Here is a 21,288-nt window from a genome sequence, read left to right as displayed (position 1 = left end):
CACACACACACACACACACACACACACACAAAGGGACTGCCTTTGCCCGCGTCTTTGCCTCAGCTGCGTCGGGTACAGGACGCACCAAACCTTTACGGTCAATGTTTCCGTAAACATCGCAACACAACATCTGCCTTACTAAAGCTAACAGACAATCTAAACCTCGCCATGTACTGACAAGAAGAGTATCATGTACTTCTTAGACTTCAGCAAAGCCTTTGTTGACTTCGACATTTTACTTGCCAGAGCCTAAATTTCTCGCCAAGTGCAGTGAAATGGTTTCGCTTGTACCTGACGTCTTGTCAGATGTCCGTCATGTCTGCCACCATAAAGTTACAATGGTGGCAGGTAGTCTCGAGCAACTCCCATGGTTCGGTATTGGGTCCTATACTCTTTTCATTGTATGTCAATCATGTGTCAGTTTTTACCAACTGCAAATACCACATGTACACTGATGATCGCTAGTTATATCAAAGTGGAAAACCAATAAACTTGAAGACCGCTTTTGAGAATTTCATTACTGACCTGTTTACACTGTCGAAATGGGCACAGAATATACGGTTAAAGCTGAGCCCATCCAGTGCTGAAGAGGTTACTGCTTGGTCATTCTAGGCTCGTTAAACCGAAATATCGGGAATCCCTACGATCTTGAATCAAAAAAATGGTTCAAATGGCTCTGAGCACTATGGGACTTAACTTCTGGGGTCATCAGTCCCCTAGAACGTAGAACTACTTAAACCTAACCAACCTAAAGACATCACACACATCCATGCCCGAGACAGGATTCGAACCTGCGACCGTAGTGGTTGCACGGTTCCAGACTGTAGCGCCTAGAACCGCTCGGCCACTTCGGACGGCGATCTTGAATCCTAAATGAGACAAACATCAACCTCTCTCTCTCTCTCTCTCAGCAAAAAGTATAGGACTAATAGATGAAAATACAAATTAGAATTAGCTCGCAACTGCGATGTTGAAGGACATCTATCTACGCTCGTTTTGTTTGTCATTAGTACTTCCAACTAGTTTGATGTGGCCCGTCACGAATTCCTTTCCTGTGCCAACCTTTTTATCTCAGAGTAGCATCTGCAATGTATGTACTCAATTACTTGATGGCTACAATCCAGTCTCTGGCCTCCTTTACAGTTTATACCCTCTACAGCTCGTTCTCGTACCATGAAAGTTATCCCATTATGTCTTAACAGAGGTTCTATAATCCTGTCCCTTCTCCTTGAGAGTTTTTTCCGATTATTCCTTTCCTTACCGATCCACGGAGAGCCTCCTCATTCCATACCTTATTAGTCTATCTAATTTTCAACTTTCTTCTGTAGCACCACATTTCAGAAGCTTCAATTCTCTTCTGTTCCAGATTTCCCACAGTCCATATTTCACCCCCCCCCCCCCCCCCCCCATGAACCATGGACCTTGCCGTTGGTGGGGAGGCTTGCGTGCCTCAGCGATACAGATGGCCGTACCGTAGGTGCAACCACAACGGAGGGGTATCTGTTGAGAGGCCAGACAAACATGTGGTTCCTGAAGAGGGGCAGCAGCCTTTTCAGTTGTTGCAGGGGCAACAGTCTGGATGATTGACTGATCTGGCCTTGTAACATTAACCAAAACGGCCTTGCTGTGCTGGTACTGCGAACAGCTGAAAGCAAGGTGAAACTAAAGCCGTAATTTTTCCCGAGGACATGCAGCTTTACTGTATGATTAAATGATGATGGTGTCCTCTTGGGTAAAATATTCCGGAGGTAAAATAGTCCCCCATTCGGATCTCCGGGCGGGGACTACTCAAGAGGACGTCGATATCAGGATAAAGAAAACTGGCGTTCTACGGATCGGAGCGTGGAATGTCAGATCCCTTAATCGGGCAGGTAGGTTAGAAAATTTAAAAAGGGAAATGGATAGGTTAAAGTTGGATATAGTGGGAATTAGTGAAGTTCAGTGGCAGGAGGAACAAGACTTTTGGTCAGGTGATTACAGGGTTATAAATACAAAATCAAATAGGGGTAATGCAGGAGTCGGTTTAATAATGAATACAAAAACAGGAGTGCGGGTAAGCTACTACAAACAGCATAGTCAACGCCTTATTGAGGCCAAGATAGACACGAAGCCCACGCCTTCAACAGTAGTACAAGTTTATATGCCAACTAGCTCTGTAGATGACGAAGAAATTGAAGAAATGAATGATGAAATAAAAGAAATTATTCAGGTAGTGAAGGGAGGCGAAAATTTAATAGTCATAGGTGACTGAAATTCGTCAGTAGGAAAAGGGAGAGAAGGAAACATAGTAGGTGAATATGGATTGGGGGGAAGAAATGAAAGAGGAAGCCGCCTTGTAGAATTTTGCACAGAGCATAACTTAATCACAGCTAACACTTGGTTCAAGAATCATAAAAGAAGGTTGTATACCTGGAAGAATCCTGGAGATACTAAAAGGTATCAGATAGATTATATAATGGTAAGACAGAGATTTAGGAACCAGGTTTTAAATTGTAAGACATTTCCAGGGGCAGATGTGGATTCTGACCACAATCTATTGGTTATGAAATGCAGATTGAAACTGAAGAAACTGCAAAAAGGTGGGAATTTAAGGAGATGGGACCTGGATAAACTGAAAGAACCAGAGGTTGTAGAAAGTTTCAGGGAGAGCATAAGGGAACAATTGACAGGAATGGGGGAAAGAAATACAGTAGAAGAAGAATGGGTAGCTCTGAGGGATGAAGTAGTGAAGGCAGCAGAGGATCAAGTAGGTAAAAAGACGAGGGCTAATAGAAATCCTTGGGTAGCAGAAGAAATATTGAATTTAATTGATGAAAGGAGAAAATATAAAAATGCAGTAAATGAAGCAGGCAAAAAGGAATACAAACGTCTCAAAAATGAGTTCGACAGAAAGTGCAAAATGGCTAAGCAGGCATGGCTAGAGGACAAATGTAAGGATGTAGAGGGATATATCACTAGGGGTACGATAGATACTGCATACAGGAAAATTAAAGAGACCTTTGTAGAAAAGAGAACCACTTTTATGAATATCAAAAGCTAAGCTGGAAACCCAGTTCTAAGCAAAGAAGGGAAAGCAGAAAGGTGGAAGGAATATGTAGAGGGTCTATACAAGGGCGATGTACTTGAGGACAATATTATGGAAATGGAAGAGGATGTAGATGAAGACGAAATGGGAGATAAGATACTGCGTGAAGAGTTTGACAGAGCACTAAAAGACCTGAGTCGAAACAAGGCCCCGGGAGTAGACAACATTCCATTAGAACTACTGATGGCCTTGGGAGAGCCAGTCATGACAAAACTCAAACTGGTGAGCAAGATGCATGAGACAGGCGAAATACCCTCAGACTTCAAGAAGAATATAATAATTCCAATCCCAAAGATAGCAGGTGCTGACAGATGTAAACATTACCGAACTATCAGTTTAATACGTGACGGATGCAAAATACTAACACGAATTCTCTACAGACGAATGGAAAAACTGGTAGAAGCCGACCTGGGGGAAGATCAGTTTGGATTCCGTAGAAATGTTGGAACACGTGAGGCAATCTAACCTTACGAATTATCTTAGAAGAAAGATTAAGAAAAGGCAAACCTACGTTTCTAGCATTTGTAGACTTAGAGAAAGCTTTTGACAATGTTAACTGGAATACTCTCTTTCAAATTCTGAAGGTGGCAGGGGTAAAATACAGGGAGCGAAAGGCTATTTACAATTTGTACAGAAACCAGATGGCAGTTATAAGAGTCGAGGGGCATGAAAGGGAAGCAGTGGTTGGGAAAGGAGTGAGACAGGGTTGTAGCCTCTCCCCGATGTTATTCAATCTGTATATTGAGCAAGCAGTAAAGGAAACAAAAGAAAAATTCGGAGTAGGTATTAAAATTCATGGAGAAGAAGTAAAAACTTTGAGGTTCGCCGATGACATTGTAATTCTGTCAGAGACACCAAAGGACTTGGAAGAGCAGTTGAACGGAATGGACAGTGTCTTGAAAGGAGGATATAAGATGAACATCAACAAAAGCAAAACGAGGATAATGGAATGTAGTCAAATTAAATCGGGTGATGATGAGGGGATTAGAGTAGGAAATGAGGCACTTAAAGTAGTAAAGGAGTTTTGCTATTTAGGGAGTAAAAAAACTGATGATGGTCGAAGTAGAGAGGATATAAAATGTAGACTGGCAATGGCAAGGAAATCGTTTCTGAAAAAGAAATTTGTTAACATCGAGTATAGTTTTAAGTGTCAGGAAGTCGTTTCTGAAAGTATTTGTATGGAGTGTAGCCATGTATGGAAGTGAAACATGGACGATAACTAGTTTGGACAAGAAGAGAATAGAAGCTTTCGAAATGTGGTGCTACAGAAGAATGCTGAAGATAAGGTGGGTAGATCACGTAACTAATGAGGAGGTACTGAATAGGATTGGGGAGAAGAGAAGTTTGTGGCACAACTTGACGAGAAGGAGGCATCGGTTGGTAGGACATGTTTTGAGGCATCAAGGGATCACCATTTTAGCATTGGAGGGCAGCGTGGAGGGTAAAAATTGTGGAGGGAGACCAAGAGATGAATACACCAAGCAGATTCAGAAGGATGTAGGTTGCAGTAGGTACTGGGAGATGAAGGAGCTTGCACAGGATAGAGTAGCATGGAGAGCTGCATCAAACCAGTCCCAGGACTGAAGACCACAACAACAACAACAACAACAATGCTGTACTCCAAATGTGCATTCTCAGAAGTGTTTTGCATCAAATGAAGTACTATATTTGATGTAAATACCCTTCTCTTCGCCAGGAAGGTCCGTCTTGGCAGTACTAGTCCGCTTTTTATGTCCTCCCTTCTCCATCCGTCATGGGTTATTTTGCTGCCTACGTAGCACAATTCCTTAATTTCATCTACTTTGTGATCACCGATACTGATGTTAAGTTTCTCTCTGTTCTCGTCGCTGCAGCTTCTCATTACTTTTCTCTTTCTTTGATTTACTGTCAATCCATATTCTAGACTGTTCATTCCATTCAACACTTACTGTTATTATTCTTCACTTTCTCTGAGGATAGCAATGTCATCAGTGAATCTTATCAATGATATCCTTTCACCCTAAATTGTAATCCTACTCTTGAACACTTCTTTTATATCCGTCGACGTCTCTTCGATGTATACATCAGTAGGGGCGAAAGATTACATCCCCGCTTTATACCCTTTTAATCCGAGCACTTACGTTATTTTGCTTTCTAATTTCCCTCTGACCAACTTTCGAATCAAATATATTTAGTCTTAATGTTTCTCTATCTGTAACGTCAAATGGTTCTTAGCACTATGGGACTTAACATCTGAGGTCATCAGTCCCCTAGAACTTAGAACTACTTAAACCTAACTAAACTAAGGACATCACACACATCCATGCCCGAGGCAGGATTCGAACCTGCGACCGTAGCGGTCGCGCGGTTCCAGACTGTGGCGCCTAGAACCGCTCGGCCACTCCTGCCGGCTCTGTAACGTCTGCCTGAGCTATACCGGCTACTTTAAGATCCTCTATAATCGCAGCGATCCATTTAATTGGCTCAGGTTTGTCCTTACTTCTGCTTTCGTAGAATTCCACTATTTGTTTTGTCAACCTAGTGGGTGCTATTCTTTTAATGTGCCCTTCGTTTTCTCATGTCACCATGTATGCCTGTGTATTCTATTTCCTTTTTACTTATCAGCCCATAAATTTCTCCATAAGTAATTTTGGAGCCTAATATTTTCCTAATAATCTTTCTTTCTTTCTTTTGAATACCTTCATTATCCCCCTTTCAATTTAAAATTAAAGTTTCCGCTGCATAAAGACATTCAGGTTTGATTACAGTGCTGTAATGCGTAAGTTTACTGAATTTAGAAAGTGGTTATTTATAATAAATATTTTGTGTTAATCTGTATGCCATTTTTTTACAGCGAACTTCGTTTGCAGCTTTTTCCAGGCCGTTTTCTTGTATGCTTTCTAGCAAGTATTTAAACCGAGAAACCGTTTTTAGTTTTCCATATTTCATTTTCAAAAACTTTGGTACTTGTTTCTTGCCTGTCATATATTCTGTTTTTTTTTTCGAATGATATTTGTAGTCCTACTTTTTCCGCAACTTATTTAAGAATTTCAATTTGTTTTTGAGCTGTGTTGATATCCCTAGTTAAAATTGCCAGATCATCTGCAAAGGCGAGGCAATCTACTCTAATATTACTTATACCTATGTTGCCTGATTGATCTGTACTTTCACTCGAATTTTGCTCTCGTCATTCTGTAATTACATTTTCCAAAACATAAACAGCAATGGGGAGAGTCCATCTCCCTGTCTAACACTAGACTTTATATCAAATGGTTCAGAAATTTCTCCCATGAACTTAATTAGAACTAGTGTCGGTTAAAGTTTTCTTAATCAGTGTTAGCGTTTTATTATCCAGCCCATGTTCCTTTAAAATTTGGAAAAGAGATTCACGATCAACTGAGTCGTAGGCCTTTTCAAAATCCACACATGTACATACAATATTGTTACTAGAAATCGCTTGGTGCCTAAGGATTGGTTTAAATTAAGAATTTGTTCACCAATTTTAGGTTCTGACTGTTCTTGGGCACGATCAAGTAAACATTGCGGGAGACTTTTGTATGTGGCGGGGAAAAGAGAGATCTCTCAGTAATTATTGACATCGTTTCTATCCCCTTTTTATATGCAATGGGTGAATTAGGTTAGGTTTCCAGTCTTCAGGTATTTTGCCAGTTTTCCAAATGTGTCCTATTAATTGAGTGATCTCCTTTATATTGTTACGACCGATTGATTTTTGTAGTTCTGCAATTATACCGTCTTCTCCGGATGCTTTATTGTTTTTAAGTCTCTTAATTTGTTTCGTTATTTCGATTTCGTCAGGTTATTTAGAGTTAAGGTTGGTGTTATTAGGTTGCTGTGGTCGAAATTTATTCGCTGGTTCTGGACAGTGTAACAAATGGTTCAAATAGCTCTGAGCACTATGGGACTCAACTGCTGTGGTCATCAGTCCCCTAGAACTTAGAACTACTTAAACCTAACTAACCTAAGGACATCACACACATCCATGCCCGAGGCAGGATTCGAACCTGCGACCGTAGACAGTGTAACAGTTTTTCAAAATAATTAGCAAGTACCCCTTACAATTTTCCTGGTTGTTAACAGCCAAAGTGCCATTTTCATTTTTGAAGGAAAGACTTTGAGGTTGGTAAGCGGTTATTTTCGTTTTGAATGTTTTATAAAAGTTTCATGTATCGTTCCCTTGGAAGTCTTTTTCGATTTCTAAAAGTTGGGCATTTGCGTAGTTTCTTTTCGTCTGTCGGATTAATTTAGATGTTTCTTTTCTTGCAGTTAGAAAGGTGGTGTATGTATTTTCAGTTTTGTTCCTGTTCCAGTTTTTGAATGCCTCTTGCATAGATTTAATTGTTGTTTCACAATCCGCATTCCGCCAAGGATGTTTTTGTTTCTTTCGAAGTGGAATTAAATTTTGTGTTGTTTTGATGAAATTTCTTTTATTCTTTGCCAATTGTTGGATTGTTTTTTGTCAAGTTGGTTCATTACATTTGGGTTTATTTCAGCAGTATCAAATTTTGGGATAACATGTTTTGTTTTGAAGAGTTTCTGAGATTGAAATTTTACTTTTATTCGCGTTAAATAATGGTCAGAACCAATATCAATATTAGCCAGTAATACTGGCGGTCGATTGACCACATGGGGTCATACTGTGATTATCAAAATGCTCCATCATGACTGTCCCTAGAATCAGGTGGGTGTGAGTAGACTTATTGAGTGAACTCAGAGTGTTAAGACTGGAAGGGTAAGTTCCAGAATATAAATTTCAGACACACCACTGATGAACAGACGCTGACGACTTTGCCGCTTGCTACAAGGCAGGCGCTAAGTGGATTTGGTTTTGTTTCGCCTTGGTCCAGGACTGCTTTTTCTGTAGTCGCAGCTGTCCACCACATCTGATGGAACGTTCACTATCCACCAGTACCCTAGGACGTCGGCTTCTTCGACTTTTAGTTATTATTATTATCATTATTATTAGTGGCAGCTGCAGCAGCAGTACTGGAAGTACTGCCAGTATTAACGTTATTAATTCCTAGTCAGTACTGTTTCTTCACAATGTCTGTACAGACACTCGATCATTCTGTTACTACTTTGCCGCATTAAAACCAGTATTTATTATGTAGCTATGACGCAGAAAAAGGTAACATATGTGTGAAACCTGGGTCTGATGTAAGTGAGTGCTTGAAGTTCCTAGTCTTATCAGATTAACTGTAAATAAATAAATACGATAAATAAAATCATTCGGACGCTACAAAATCCTGAATTATTTTGAGATAAGGAACGTATGGTCGACAATAAATCCTGCAGGTGGTACGAGCACTTAAGTGACTAGTGCACATGAGGCACGTGTTTGTTAACTGTTTCAATTTTAGGGCGAACGGCTACCTGTCGCATTGACACTGGTGGCACAAACTTCATTAATAATTCACAATCGCGTTTTAAGTGTCTACAGCGTAGGACAAAAATATGGAAACACCGTGAGAATGAATGCTTGAACATAGATGCAGACGCTAGCCAAGCCAGCAGGTTGCGCTGTTATACACTCCTGGAAATGGAAAAAAGAACACATTGACACCGGTGTGTCAGACCCACCATACTTGCTCCGGACACTGCGAGAGGGCTGTACAAGCAATGATCACACGCACGGCATAGCGGACACACCAGGAACCGCGGTGTTGGCCGTCGAATGGCGCTAGCTGCGCAGCATTTGTGCACCGCCGCCGTCAGTGTCAGCCAGTTTGCCGTGGCATACGGAGCTCCATCGCAGTCTTTAACACTGGTAGCATGCCGCGACAGCGTGGACGTGAACCGTATGTGCAGTTGACGGACTTTGAGCGAGGACGTATAGTGGGCATGCGGGAGGCCGGGTGGACGTACCGCCGAATTACACAACACGTGGGGCGTGAGGTCTCCACAGTACATCGATGTTGTCGCCAGTGGTCGGCGGAAGGTGCACGTGCCCGTGGACCTGGGACCGGACCGCAGCGACGCACGGATGCACGCCAAGACCGTAGGATCGTACGCAGTGCCGTAGGGGACCGCACCGCCACTTCCCAGCAAATTAGGGACACTGTTGCTCCTGGGGTATCGGCGAGGACCATTCGCAACCGTCTCCATGAAGCTGGGCTACGGTCCCGCACACCGTTAGGCCGTCTTCCGCTCACGCCCCAACATCGTGCAGCCCGCCTCCAGTGGTGTCGCGACAGGCGTGAATGGAGGGACGAATGGAGACGTGTCGTCTTCAGCGATGAGAGTCGCTTCTGCCTTGGTTCCAATGATGGTCGTATGCGTGTTTGGCGCCGTGCAGGTGAGCGCCACAATCAGCACTGCATACGACCGAGGCACACAGGGCCAACACCCGGCATCATGGTGTGGGGAGCGATCTCCTACACTGGCCGTACACCACTGGTGATCGTCGAGGGGACACTGAATAGTGCACGGTACATCCAAACCGTCATCGAACCCATCGTTCTACCATTCCTAGACCGGCAAGGGAACTTGCTGTTCCAACAGGACAATGCACGTCCGCATGTATCCCGTGCCACGCAACGTGCTCTAGAAGGTGTAAGTCAACTACCCTGGCCAGCAAGATCTCCGGATCGGTCCCCCATTGAGCATGTTTGGGACAGGATGAAGCGTCGTCTCACGCGGTCTGCACGTCCAGCACGAACGCTGGTCCAACTGAGGCGCCAGGTGGAAATGGCATGGCAAGCCGTTCCACAGGACTACATCCAGCATCTCTACGATCGTCTCCATGGGAGAATAGCAGCCTGCATTGCTGCGAAAGGTGGATATACACTGTACTAGTGCCGACATTGTGCATGCTCTGTTGCCTGTGTCTATGTGCCTGTGGTTCTGTCAGTGTGATCATGTGATGTATCTGACCCCAGGAATGTGTCAATAAAGTTTCCCCTTCCTGGGACAATGAATTCACGGTGTTCTTATTTCAATTTCCAGGAGTGTATTTAACCGCGAACGGCAGCAGTGCGATGTCCTCAGTAAATTGGAAGTGACAGTCGTGGTCAGAACAGTAAAATCGCTCCAAGCACTACGGGACTTAACATCTGAGGTCATCAGTCCCCTAGACGTAGAGCTTCTTAAACCTATGGTGATGCTTTGTCCCAAGACAACAGGGCCCCTGTTCACAAAGCTCGCATTGTCCAGCGCTGGTTTTGTGAGCCTGAGGATGTACTGTCGCGTTTGCCTTGGCCACCATAGTCATCAGATATCAATATTGTAGAGCTTTTGTGGGCTTCCAACGCCATCATTGTTCCTGAACTTGCCAGTATTTTGCAGGAAGTATGGTGTAAAATGTTCCGGCGTAACGAAAGCGCCGGCACGAGGATGAAGAACGCCAGAGCAGAGAAGACTGTGAGACGACGTCAGCCAGTAGCTCGCTGACTTGGACCGCACCACGACAGCAGCGGCCTCTACAAGAAGAGAATATAAGCGCCGCTCCTGGCAGCCGCGGCGGACAGTAGAAGACGGACACTAGCAGAGCTGTTACTTGTGATCCATATCCATTACTTGCATGGACATTCTATACAGCGAAAGACATTGATTATTTGCACGTCGCTAATAGCTTTCGACACGACATTGTAAAGCGAAGTTAAGTATTGACAATGTACTTTATTGTAATAAAAGCCATTAATGTGAATTGCTCAAGTTGTATAGCTATACGAGAAAAATGGCTCTGAGCACTATGGGACTTAACATCTGTGGTCATCAGTCCCCTAGAACTTAGAACTACTTAAACCTAACTAACCTAAGGACATCAGACACATCCATGCCCGAGGCAGGATTCGAACCTGCGACCGTAGCAGTCGCGCGGTTCCGGACTGAGCCCCTGGAACCGCTAGACCACCGCGGCCGGCAGCTATACGAGAAAGCAGCCTATAAGAGACGAGTGGGCAGGACCCTTGACAACAATGCAAGACCTAAATTTATTCATCCCGAGACGACTGATAGCTGTTTTTAATGCCATCGGTTTTTCTAATTCGTAATTGACATGGTAGTGTTTTGTGTTTTTGGTGTTTCCATATTTTTATACATCCCTGTGCAGTGTATTTACCAGTGTGCATGGCCTCTGGCACTACAAGAACTGCTAGACACGTTCTTCATGTTTAAAGCAGATTTATACGAGTTTACAAATCTTCTACAAGAATGAAGACAGAGACTTGGGGTGAATTTTAACTTGACTACAATGTTCTTGTTTTCAAAAGAACCACAAGATTTTACAAGGCACTGCAACCGCTTCAAATGTTGCTACAGTAAATACTGTACTACGGAGGGATAACGGGTGCCACAGTAACGACTGATGTAACACACATCTGATAGAAATTCAGTATATCATGATATTAAGCATTCCACAGGGCTGCACTGTTCACATGCTATACAGGATGTTTGTTTTAACGCGAGGCTGCTAAATACATCGAAAACGACGCTTCGTGCTAAAAAGATAATATTTTAGATGAAAAGTTAATATTAATGTATATAATTTTTGTCTCACGTTGAAACAAACACCTTGTATTTATATTTAATGGGGGCACACCCACATCAAGTCAGTGTAATTCACCAACTCCAAGTTCGTCGGCAATTAATCCAATAGTGTCTTTCCCGAGGCGCGGGAGATGCGCGAGGATATCAACTCGTATCTCTCACGATTGGTTTCGCGAATTACCGTTACTGATCTGTGATGTGAACGTACTGAAGCACATCACTAAACAAATTTTAACACGACATTAATAGTTTTTTGCGAACCGATTCCTTCCGCAGAACCGTCATGTGAGCCAGCCAATCTTGTCACCCCAACTAAATCGTTAATCTTGGGGCCAACCGTTGCTATTTTGTGCGTGAAACAATCATTCAGACCAACGCATTGCCATTATCTCTTTGCGTCTTTCTGTCACAGCTACAGTCCCCCTTGTTCTGTCTCACTGCTGGAGTCTCCTCTCACTGTCACTATCTCCCTCTTGCTCTCTCTTATTGCTAATACCTCATTCCTTCCTTCGACTGCTGCTGTCACTCCTCAATGTCACTAACTCTCTCCTCCTCATTGTCGTTGTCGTATACTCTGTCTCTTATTATCACTGGCTCTCACCCGCTTCCACTTCCACGTACTCTTTATTCCTCCTCTCCCCCCCCCCCCTCACACTTCCATTGTCTCTTTCGCTCTTTCTATACCACAAGCGCTTTATACTATCTTATAGTATTTATTGCTTTTCCGTCTCTTTCCCGCTTCCATTCTCTCACCATAAAAAACGCGAATATGTATGAATGCCACAATTTTTCGGAAAATGCAAGAGCGGAATGACCTATTGCAAATGTAAAATGCTGGTACATTAAAATACGGTGTAACCGCCAGACTGTTGAAAGCAAGCATGCAAACGTGAATGCATTGTGTTGTACAGGGCCGGCCGCGGTGGCCGTGCGGTTCTAGGCGCTGCAGTCCGGAACCGCGGGACTGATACGGTCGCAGGTTCGAATCCTGCCTCGGGCATGGATGTGTGTGATGTCCTTAGGTTACTTAGTTTTAAGTAGTTCTAAGTTCTAGGTGGCAGGGGTAAAATACAGGGAGCGAAAGGCTATTTACAATTTGTACAGAAAGCAGATGGCAGTTATAAGAGTCGAGGGGCATGAAAGGGAGGCAGTGGTTGGGAAAGGAGTGAGACAGGGTTGTAGCCTCTCCCCGATGTTATTCAATCTGTATATTGAGCAAGCAGTAAAGGAAACAAAAGCAAAATTCGGAGTAGGTATTAAAATTCATGTACAAGAAGTAAAAACTTTGAGGTTCGCCGATGACATTGTAATTCTGTCAGAGACACCAAAGGACTTGGAAGAGCAGTTGAACGGAATGGGCAGTGTCTTGAAAGGAGGATATAAGATGAACATCAACAAAATCAAATCGAGTATAATGGAATGTTGTCGAATTAAATCGGGTGATGCTGAGGGAATTAGATTAGGAAATGAGACACTTAAAGTAGTAAAGGAGTTTTGCTATTTAGGGAGTAAAATAACTGATGATGGTCGAAGTAGAGAGGATATAAAATGTAGACTGGAAATGGCAAGGAAAGCGTTTCTCAAGAAGAGAAATTTGTTAACATCGAGTATAGATTTAAGTGTCAGGAAGTCGTTTCTGAAAGTATTTGTATGGAGTGTAGCCATGTATGGAAGTGAAACATGGACGATAACTAGTTTGGACAAGAAGAGAATAGAAGCTTTCGAAATGTGGTGCTACAGAAGAATGCTGAAGATAAGGTGGGTAGATCACGTAACTAATGAGGAGGTATTGAATAGGATTGGGGAGAAGAGAAGTTTGTGGCACAACTTGACTAGAAGAAGGGATCGGTTGGTAGGACATGTTTTGAGGCATCAAGGGATCACAAATTTAGCATTGGAGGGCACCGTGGAGGGTAAAAATCGTAGAGGGAGACCAGGAGATGAATACACTAAGCAGATTCAGAAGGATGTAGGTTGCAGTAGGTACTGGGAGATGAAGAAACTTGCACAGGATAGAGTAGCATGGAGAGCTGCATCAAACCAGTCTCAGGACTGAAGACCACAACAACAAACAGAGTTCTAGGGGACTGATGACCTAAGATGTTAAGTCCCATAGTGCTCAGAGCCATTTGAACCATTTGTTGTACAGGTGCCAGGTATCAGTTTGTGGGGTACAGTTCCATGACTGTAGCACTTGGTCGGTCAATACAGGGACGGTTAACGCTCTCTGCGGATGACGCTGGAGTTGTCGTCCGATAGGTTCTCGTGCTCGATAGGAAACAAATACTGTGCTCGAGCAGGCCAACGCAACATGTCGACACTCTATAGAGTATGTTGGGTTACAACAGCGGTATGTGAGTGAGCGTTATCCTGTTGGAGTGCACCTCCGGGATTGCTATTCATGAATAGCAGCACAACAGGTCGAATCGCCAGATTGAGGTACAAATTTGCAGTCTGAGTGCGTGGGATAGCCACGAGAGTGCTCCTTCTCTCACACGAAATCGCACCTCGGACCATGACTCAAGCTGTAGGTCCTTTGTGTCTGGCAGGCAGACAGGTTGGTTGCAGGTACTCACCTGCCGGATTTACATCCTCATAGTGGCGCTACTAGCGCCACTATTGTGCCACTGGCGTGAAATTAGGCTAGACATCATCTTTCAGATGTAGGAATCCGCCCACCAACTTTCGTTTATGTCGCATAACTCCTTCTTGGTGCTGTGATTTTTTTTCCGTCATTGTATTAAGTGAAGAACGAAGGCCCTTGAATGTTTGTAATAGCCGGATGGAATAATTAAAACTTTTTTATGATCGTGATGCAATCAAGTCGAATGATTGTATAAAGGACTGAGTGTATGTGCACCGCTGATGTGTATGCCGTTTACCCACACACCACATCTATCTCCCAAACCATCTAGTGACCTTACAATGACCCCAGAAGAGCCGAACCGATTCCTACAAGCAAGAAGTGCTGGTTCGCAGAAGAGTTTCTGTGAGGTTTGGAAGGTAGGAGACGAGGTACTGGCAGAAGTAAAGCTGTGAGGACGGGTCGTGAGTCGTGCTTGGATAGCTCAGATGGCGCAGCACTTGCCCGCGAAAGGCAAAGGTCACGAGTTCGAGTCTCGGTCCGGCACATAGTTTTAATCTGCCAGGAAGTTTCAAGAAGTGCTCATGTTTCACTCCAGTACTCCCACAGGTATTCCTGATCTACGCTTTGGTGCCCAACGTGGTGCGATTCTGCATTCACTTCCTCTCTTCCTTAACATCAACCACATTTTTCTCGACGCTGAGTAAGTGGTATTAAGGATCATCAACTTCTGCCGTCCTGTCTTCCTCAGTTGCGTGTAATATTACGGTATATTGATAATTTTTACTTTTTGGACCGTCTGACTACAACTAAATGAAACACAATTTTCTTTCCATACGTGTGTCGCCTTTATTCTCTGCAAGGCATCTTCAGTGGCTTGGGCTATGTACGTATTTTTACTGTTTAGTTTACCTTTTGGGACCATGTATCTATAGGTTATAAACAGTTCTGGTGACTGGTTTTTGCCGTGATGTAGTAATATTCTAATTATACTTACAGATTGCGGGGATGATTTTCTACATTTTATGTTTCTGTTCCATTTTTGGTGCCGTTCCTCTTCTTATAATTAACACTTGGTTTTTTTTTTCACATTTCACAGCACTAGGAACTGAACACTTATTTTGATGTTCAAGTTCCTAGTGTTCATTTCCTATAGCTGTGAAATGAGGAAAAATCCACAAGTGTCAAATATGAGAAGAGGAACGGCACCAAAAATGGAACAGAAACATAATATGCAGAAAATGGTCCCAAAATGTAAACTACACAGTGAAAATACGTACATATCGCAGACCACTGAAAATGCCTTGCAGAGAATGAAGGCGAAAGCGCGTATGGAACGAAAATTGTGTTTCATTTAGTTGTAGTCAGACGGTCCAAAAAGTAAAAATTATCAATATAATATTACACGCAACCGAGGAAGACAGGACTGCAAAAGTTGAAGATCCTTAATAGCACTTACTCAATGTCGTGAAAAATGTGATAGATGGTAACGAAGAGAGGAAGTATAGTAGGTGAACGCAGAATCGCCCCACGTTGGTCACCAAAGCGTAGACCAGGAATACCTGTGGGAGAACTGGAGTGAAACATGAGCACTTCTTGAAACTTCCTGGCAGATTAAAACTGTGTGCCGGACGGAGACTCGAACTCGTGACCTTTGCCTTTCGCGGGCAAGTGCTCTACCATCTGCGCTATCCAAGCACGACTCACGACCCGTCCTCACAGCTTTACTTCTGCCAGTACCTCGTCTCCTACCTTCCAAACCTCACAGAAACTCTTCTGCGAACAAGCACTTCTTGCTTGTAGGAATCGGTTCGGCTCTTCTGGGGTCATTGTAAGGTCACTAGATGGTTTGGGAGATAGATGTGGTGTGTGGGTGAACGGCATACACATCAGCGGTGCACATACACTCAGTCATTTATACAATCATTCGACTTGAGTGCATCACGAACATAAAAAAGTTTTAATTATTTCATCTGGCTATTACAAACATTCAAGGGGCTTCCTCCTTCACTTAATACAATGATGGAAAAAAATCACAGCACCAAGAAGGAGTTGTGCGACATAAACGAAAGTTGGTGGGCGTGTTCCTACATCTGAAAGCTGATGTCTAGCCTAATTTCACGCCAGTGGCGTAAGACTGGCGCTTGTAGCGCCACTATGAGGATGCAAATCCTGCAGGTGAGTACCTGCAACCGCCTGCTTGCTAGACACAGTGGACCTGCAGGTTGAGTCATGGTCCGAGGTGCGATTTCGTATGAGAGAAGGAGCACCCTTGTGTCTATCCCTCGCACTCTGACTGCAAATTTGTACCTCAATCTGGCGATTCGACCTGTTGTGCTGCTATTCATGAATAGCAATCCAAGAGTTGTTCTCCAACAGCATAACGCTCACTCACACATCGCTGTTGTAACCCAACATGCTCTACAGAGTGTCGACATGTTGCGTTGGCCTGCTCGACCACAAGATTTGTTTCCTATCGAGCACATATGGGACATCCTCGGACGACAACTCCAGCGTCATCCACAGACAGCATTAACCGTCTTTGAGTTGACAGATCAAGTGCAACAGTCATAGAACTCCATCCCACAAACTGGCATCCGGCACCTGTGCAACACAATGCATGCACGTTTGCATGCTTGCTTTCAACATTCTGACGGTTACACCGTATTTTAATGTACTAGCATTTTACATTTGCAGGCCGGCCGTGGTGGCCGAGCGGTTCTAGGCGCTACAGTCTAGAACCGCGCGACCGCTACGGTCCCAGGTTCGAATCCTGCCTCGGGCATGGATGTGTGTGATGTCCTTAGGTTAGTTAGGTTTAAGTAGTTCTAAGTTCTAGGGGACTGATGACCTCAGAAGTTAAGCCCCATAGTGCTCAGAGCCATTTGAACCATTTACATTTGCAATAGCTCATTCCGATCTTGCATTAATCTGTGATTTTGCAATGGTAATCACTTAAATTTATACAACGGCGACGTACTTGAGGACAATATTATGGAAATGGAAGAGGATGTAGATGAAGATGAAATGGGAGATATAATACTGCGTGAAGAGTTTGACAGAGCACTGAAAGACCTGTGTCGAAACAAGGCCCCGGGAGTAGACAACATTCCATTACAACTACTGATGGCCTTGGGAGAGCCAGTCATGACAAAACTCTACCATCTGGTGAGCAAGATGTATGAGACAGGCGAAATACCCTCAGACTTCAAGAAAAATATAATAATTCCAATCCCAAAGAAAGCAGGTGTTGACAGATGTGAAAATTACCGAACTATCAGTTTAATAAGTCACAGCTGCAAAATACTAACGCGAATTCTTTACAGACGAATGGAAAAACTGGTAGAAGCGGACCTCGGGGAAGGTCAGTTTGGATTCCGTAGAAATGTTGGAACACGTGAGGCAATACTAACCTTACGACTTATCTTAGAAGAAAGATTAACAAAAGGCAAACCTACGTTTCTAGCATTTGTAGACTTAGAGAAAGCTTTTGACAACGTTAACTGGAATACTCTCTTTCAAATTCTGAAGGTGGCAGGGGTAAAATACAAGGAGCGAAAGGCTATTTACAATTTGTACAGAAACCAGATAGCAGTTATAAGAGTCGAGGGGCATGAAAGGGAAGCAGTGGTTGGGAAAGGAATGCGACAGGGTTGTAGCCTCTCCCCGATGTTATTCAATCTGTATATTGAGCAAGCAGTAAAGGAAACAAAAGAAAAAATCGGAGTAGGTATTAAAATTCATGGAGAAGAAGTAAAAACTTTGAGGTTCGCCGATGACATTGTAATTCTGTCAGAGACACCAAAGGACTTGGAAGAGCAGTTGAACGGAATGGGCAGTGTCTTGAAAGGAGGATATAAGATGAACATCAACAAAAGCAAAACGAGGATAATGGAATGTAGTCAAATTAAATCGGGTGATGCTGAGGGGATTAGATTAGGAAATGAGACACTTAAAGTAGTAAAGGAGTTTTGCTATTTATGGAATAAAATAACTGATGATGGTCGAAGTAGAGAGGATATAAAATGTAGACTGGCAATGGCAAGGAAATCGTTTCTGAAGAAGAGAAATTTGTTAACATCGAGTATAGATTTAAGTGTCAGGAAGTCGTTTCTGAAAGTATTTGTATGGAGTGTAGCCATGTATGGAAGCGAAACATGGACGATAAATAGTTTGGACAAGAAGAGAATAGAAGCTTTCGAAATGTGGTGCTACAGAAGAATGCTGAAGATAAGGTGGGTAGAACACGTAACTGATGAGGAGGTATTGAATAGGATTGGGGAGAAGAGAAGTTTGTGGCACAACTTGACTAGAAGAAGGGATCGGTTGGTAGGACATGTTTTGAGGCATCAAGGGATCACAAATTTAGCATTGGAGGGCAGCGTGGAGGGTAAAAATCGTAGAGGGAGACCAGGAGATGAATACACTAAGCAGATTCAGAAGGATGTAGGTTGCAGTAGGTACTGGGAGATGAAGAAGCTTGCACAGGATAGAGTAGCATGGAGAGCTGCATCAAACCAGTCTCAGGACTGAAGACCACAACAACAACAATCACTTAAATATGTTGTTAACTAGACAAATGTATTTCCGAAATTTCATTCCGCTACATAAGTAAGTTTTCGGTGTTACGATTTTCTTCAGACAGTGTACTCCGCGCTGAGCGGCAGGCGATGAAGTACGGCCAGCGGCGTACTCGCGCTGCCCGGGAGTCAGAGCCCTGCCCTATCGTCTCTGGCATGGGAGGTGAACTGAGGCGTCAGATGCGGTCGCACTGCGACACAGGCGTCTCCACTGCTGCGGAAGATCGGGTCGTCCCTGTGGCACGGTGATGGCGTTGTCCGGAGTCGAAACCTGCATCGACGTTGAAGAGCAGCGGCTGACGCTAGTGTGGTATCGACTGCCCAGATTGGGAGACAAAGATCTGCCGTTCGCGACCCAGTTGCGGCTGAGTTTACAGTGGAGACTCCCGGCTGACACACGTGGCCCTGTCGTGCCGCTCGCGACGTACTCGCCTGCACCAGTGTTTAAATGCTGGTTCTCGGTGCTGCATTCGCGGAAGGGCAGCGTTTCCGGGCCACTGCGAACCATATGGAACGTCCCATGGCACTGACACCCGGAACCGTGTCACGAAAGTCTTGCTGCTGCTGAAGGATGCTGGTCAAGCATGGGCGAAGGCCGGCTGCGGCCAGATTTCGACACTGGTGCTCCGACGACGCGGGAGCTGATCAATAACCAACACCTGCTGTCTGGCTGTGGCCTCGTTGCAGTTCTGGACTCTGACTTCTGCTTTTAGTTCTCCTACAGTTTTGGCGAATTATGGAAGGGAGATTAGGATTTACTGTCACGCCGATGATGTGGACATCATGGAGAGAGCACAAGTTCGGATTTGGAATGCACTGGGAAAGGAAGGAAGTCGTGTCCTTTTAAAACTAACCATCATTCTGGAATTTGCCTCAATCTATTTAGGAAAACTACGGACAGGACTTTGAACCATTGTTCTTCCGACTGTGACACCCCATTGCCTTACCACTATGTCATCTCACTCCATCATGAAGTCTGTAATCAGGCCACAAATGGCCCACCGGGACAATCCGACCGCCGTGTCATCCTCAGCTGAGGATGCGGATAGGTGGGGTGTGCGGTCAGCACACCGCTCTCCCGGTCGGTATGATGGTTTTCTTTGACCGGAGTCGCTACTATTCGGTCGAGTAGCTACCCAGTGTGCATCACGAGGCTGAGTGCACCCCAAAAAATGGCAACAGATCATGGCGGCCCGGATGGTCACCCATCAAAGTGCCGACCACGCCCGACAGCGCTTAACTACGGTGATCTGACGGGAACCGGTGCATCCACTGTGGCAAGGCCGTTGCCCCACTGCACCATACAGGAAGTTCAAAATACCTGTACAAAATTTTAGAGTGTTTAGAAGAGATGAAAGGGAACACTTTGTGAAAAAAATGTCACACGTGCGCCGTTTCCATCTACAGGCCTGAATATTTTGACAGTAGTGATGTTTAGAGACAGTGTTCAAACTGCCGTGTTATGAATATTATTTTAGAAATATTGCTGAAAATGTCGCCCTTCACATTAATACTCAACTAGCGTGTGCGTGCTAGTGATTGCCTAACACGCTCAAAACAAGGAGGCGTTGCACGAATAAAAGCTGCAGCTTCAGCCCCACGGGCAGTCGGCTCTTCTGGAGTGTCTGTTCGTGTCTCTTACACCACACGCTTCACTTCCCCCCGCCGGCCGCGGTGGCCGAGCGGTTCAAGGCGCTTCAGTTTGGAGCCGCACGACTGCTACGGTCGCAGGTTCGAATCCTACCTCGGGCATGGATGTGTGTGATGTCCTTAGGTTAGTTCGGTTTAAGTAGTTCTAAGTTCTAGGGGACTGATGACCTCAGATGTTAAGTCCCATAGTGCTCAGAGCCATTTGAACCATTTTCACTTCCCCCCACCAACATCGTGGCTATGGCGCTGCCCCATTCCTTCCCAAACCAACAACTAGGGAAAAGATTGTCTAAATCTTTTCTAACATCAAAGGCAAAGTGTGGTGGAACCCCGTCATGCTGGAACCATAATCGTTGCCTCACTACTATCGGGACATTCTCCAGCATTTGCGATAATACCTCCTGGAGAAAGGTATGGTAATTTCCTCCATTTAGCGTGTTCGGCGGAAGAAACGCCTCAGTCAGTTGGTAGTGAACAATAACAGACACTATAACAGACATCATACACATTTGTGGAAAATCTCTTTTGATTGTGGAACACACGACATTTCAGCAAAACCTCTGAAACAATATCCATCGTACGGCAGTTTGACCAATGTCTCTGAACATCTCTAGCGTCAGAACTTACATGGAGGCTAGCGGGGAAACGATGATTTGTAACATTTTATCCACATAAAAGATTGTTTTTACCTCACCTGAAAATCCAAATATTTGTATATTTTTCTACACCATGTACGTGATAAAATTAACTTTAAATACAAACAGAAAGTATAGATGGTTCATAACTTTTCCTACACCTAAATTTCTGAATGAGTAATACTAGATAATATTTGTGTGTGTGTGTGTGTGTGTGTGTGTGTGTGTGTGTGTACGTGTGTTTGTGTCTGTGTGAGTGAGTGAGAGAGA

The 21,288-nt window shown here is 44.0% G+C and overlaps 1 pseudogene; it reads right to left on the bottom strand.

The window, feature by feature from the left end:
• Positions 1–19,906: 19,906 nt before the first annotated feature.
• LOC126263931 (5S ribosomal RNA) lies at positions 19,907–20,024 on the bottom strand (annotated as a pseudogene).
• Positions 20,025–21,288: the final 1,264 nt, after the last annotated feature.

Source organism: Schistocerca nitens, chromosome 6, assembly GCF_023898315.1.
Source record: "Schistocerca nitens isolate TAMUIC-IGC-003100 chromosome 6, iqSchNite1.1, whole genome shotgun sequence".
Taxonomy (NCBI): domain Eukaryota; kingdom Metazoa; phylum Arthropoda; class Insecta; order Orthoptera; family Acrididae; genus Schistocerca; species Schistocerca nitens.
Note: the sequence above shows the minus strand (reverse complement) of the source record. Positions and strands in the feature narration are given on the sequence as shown.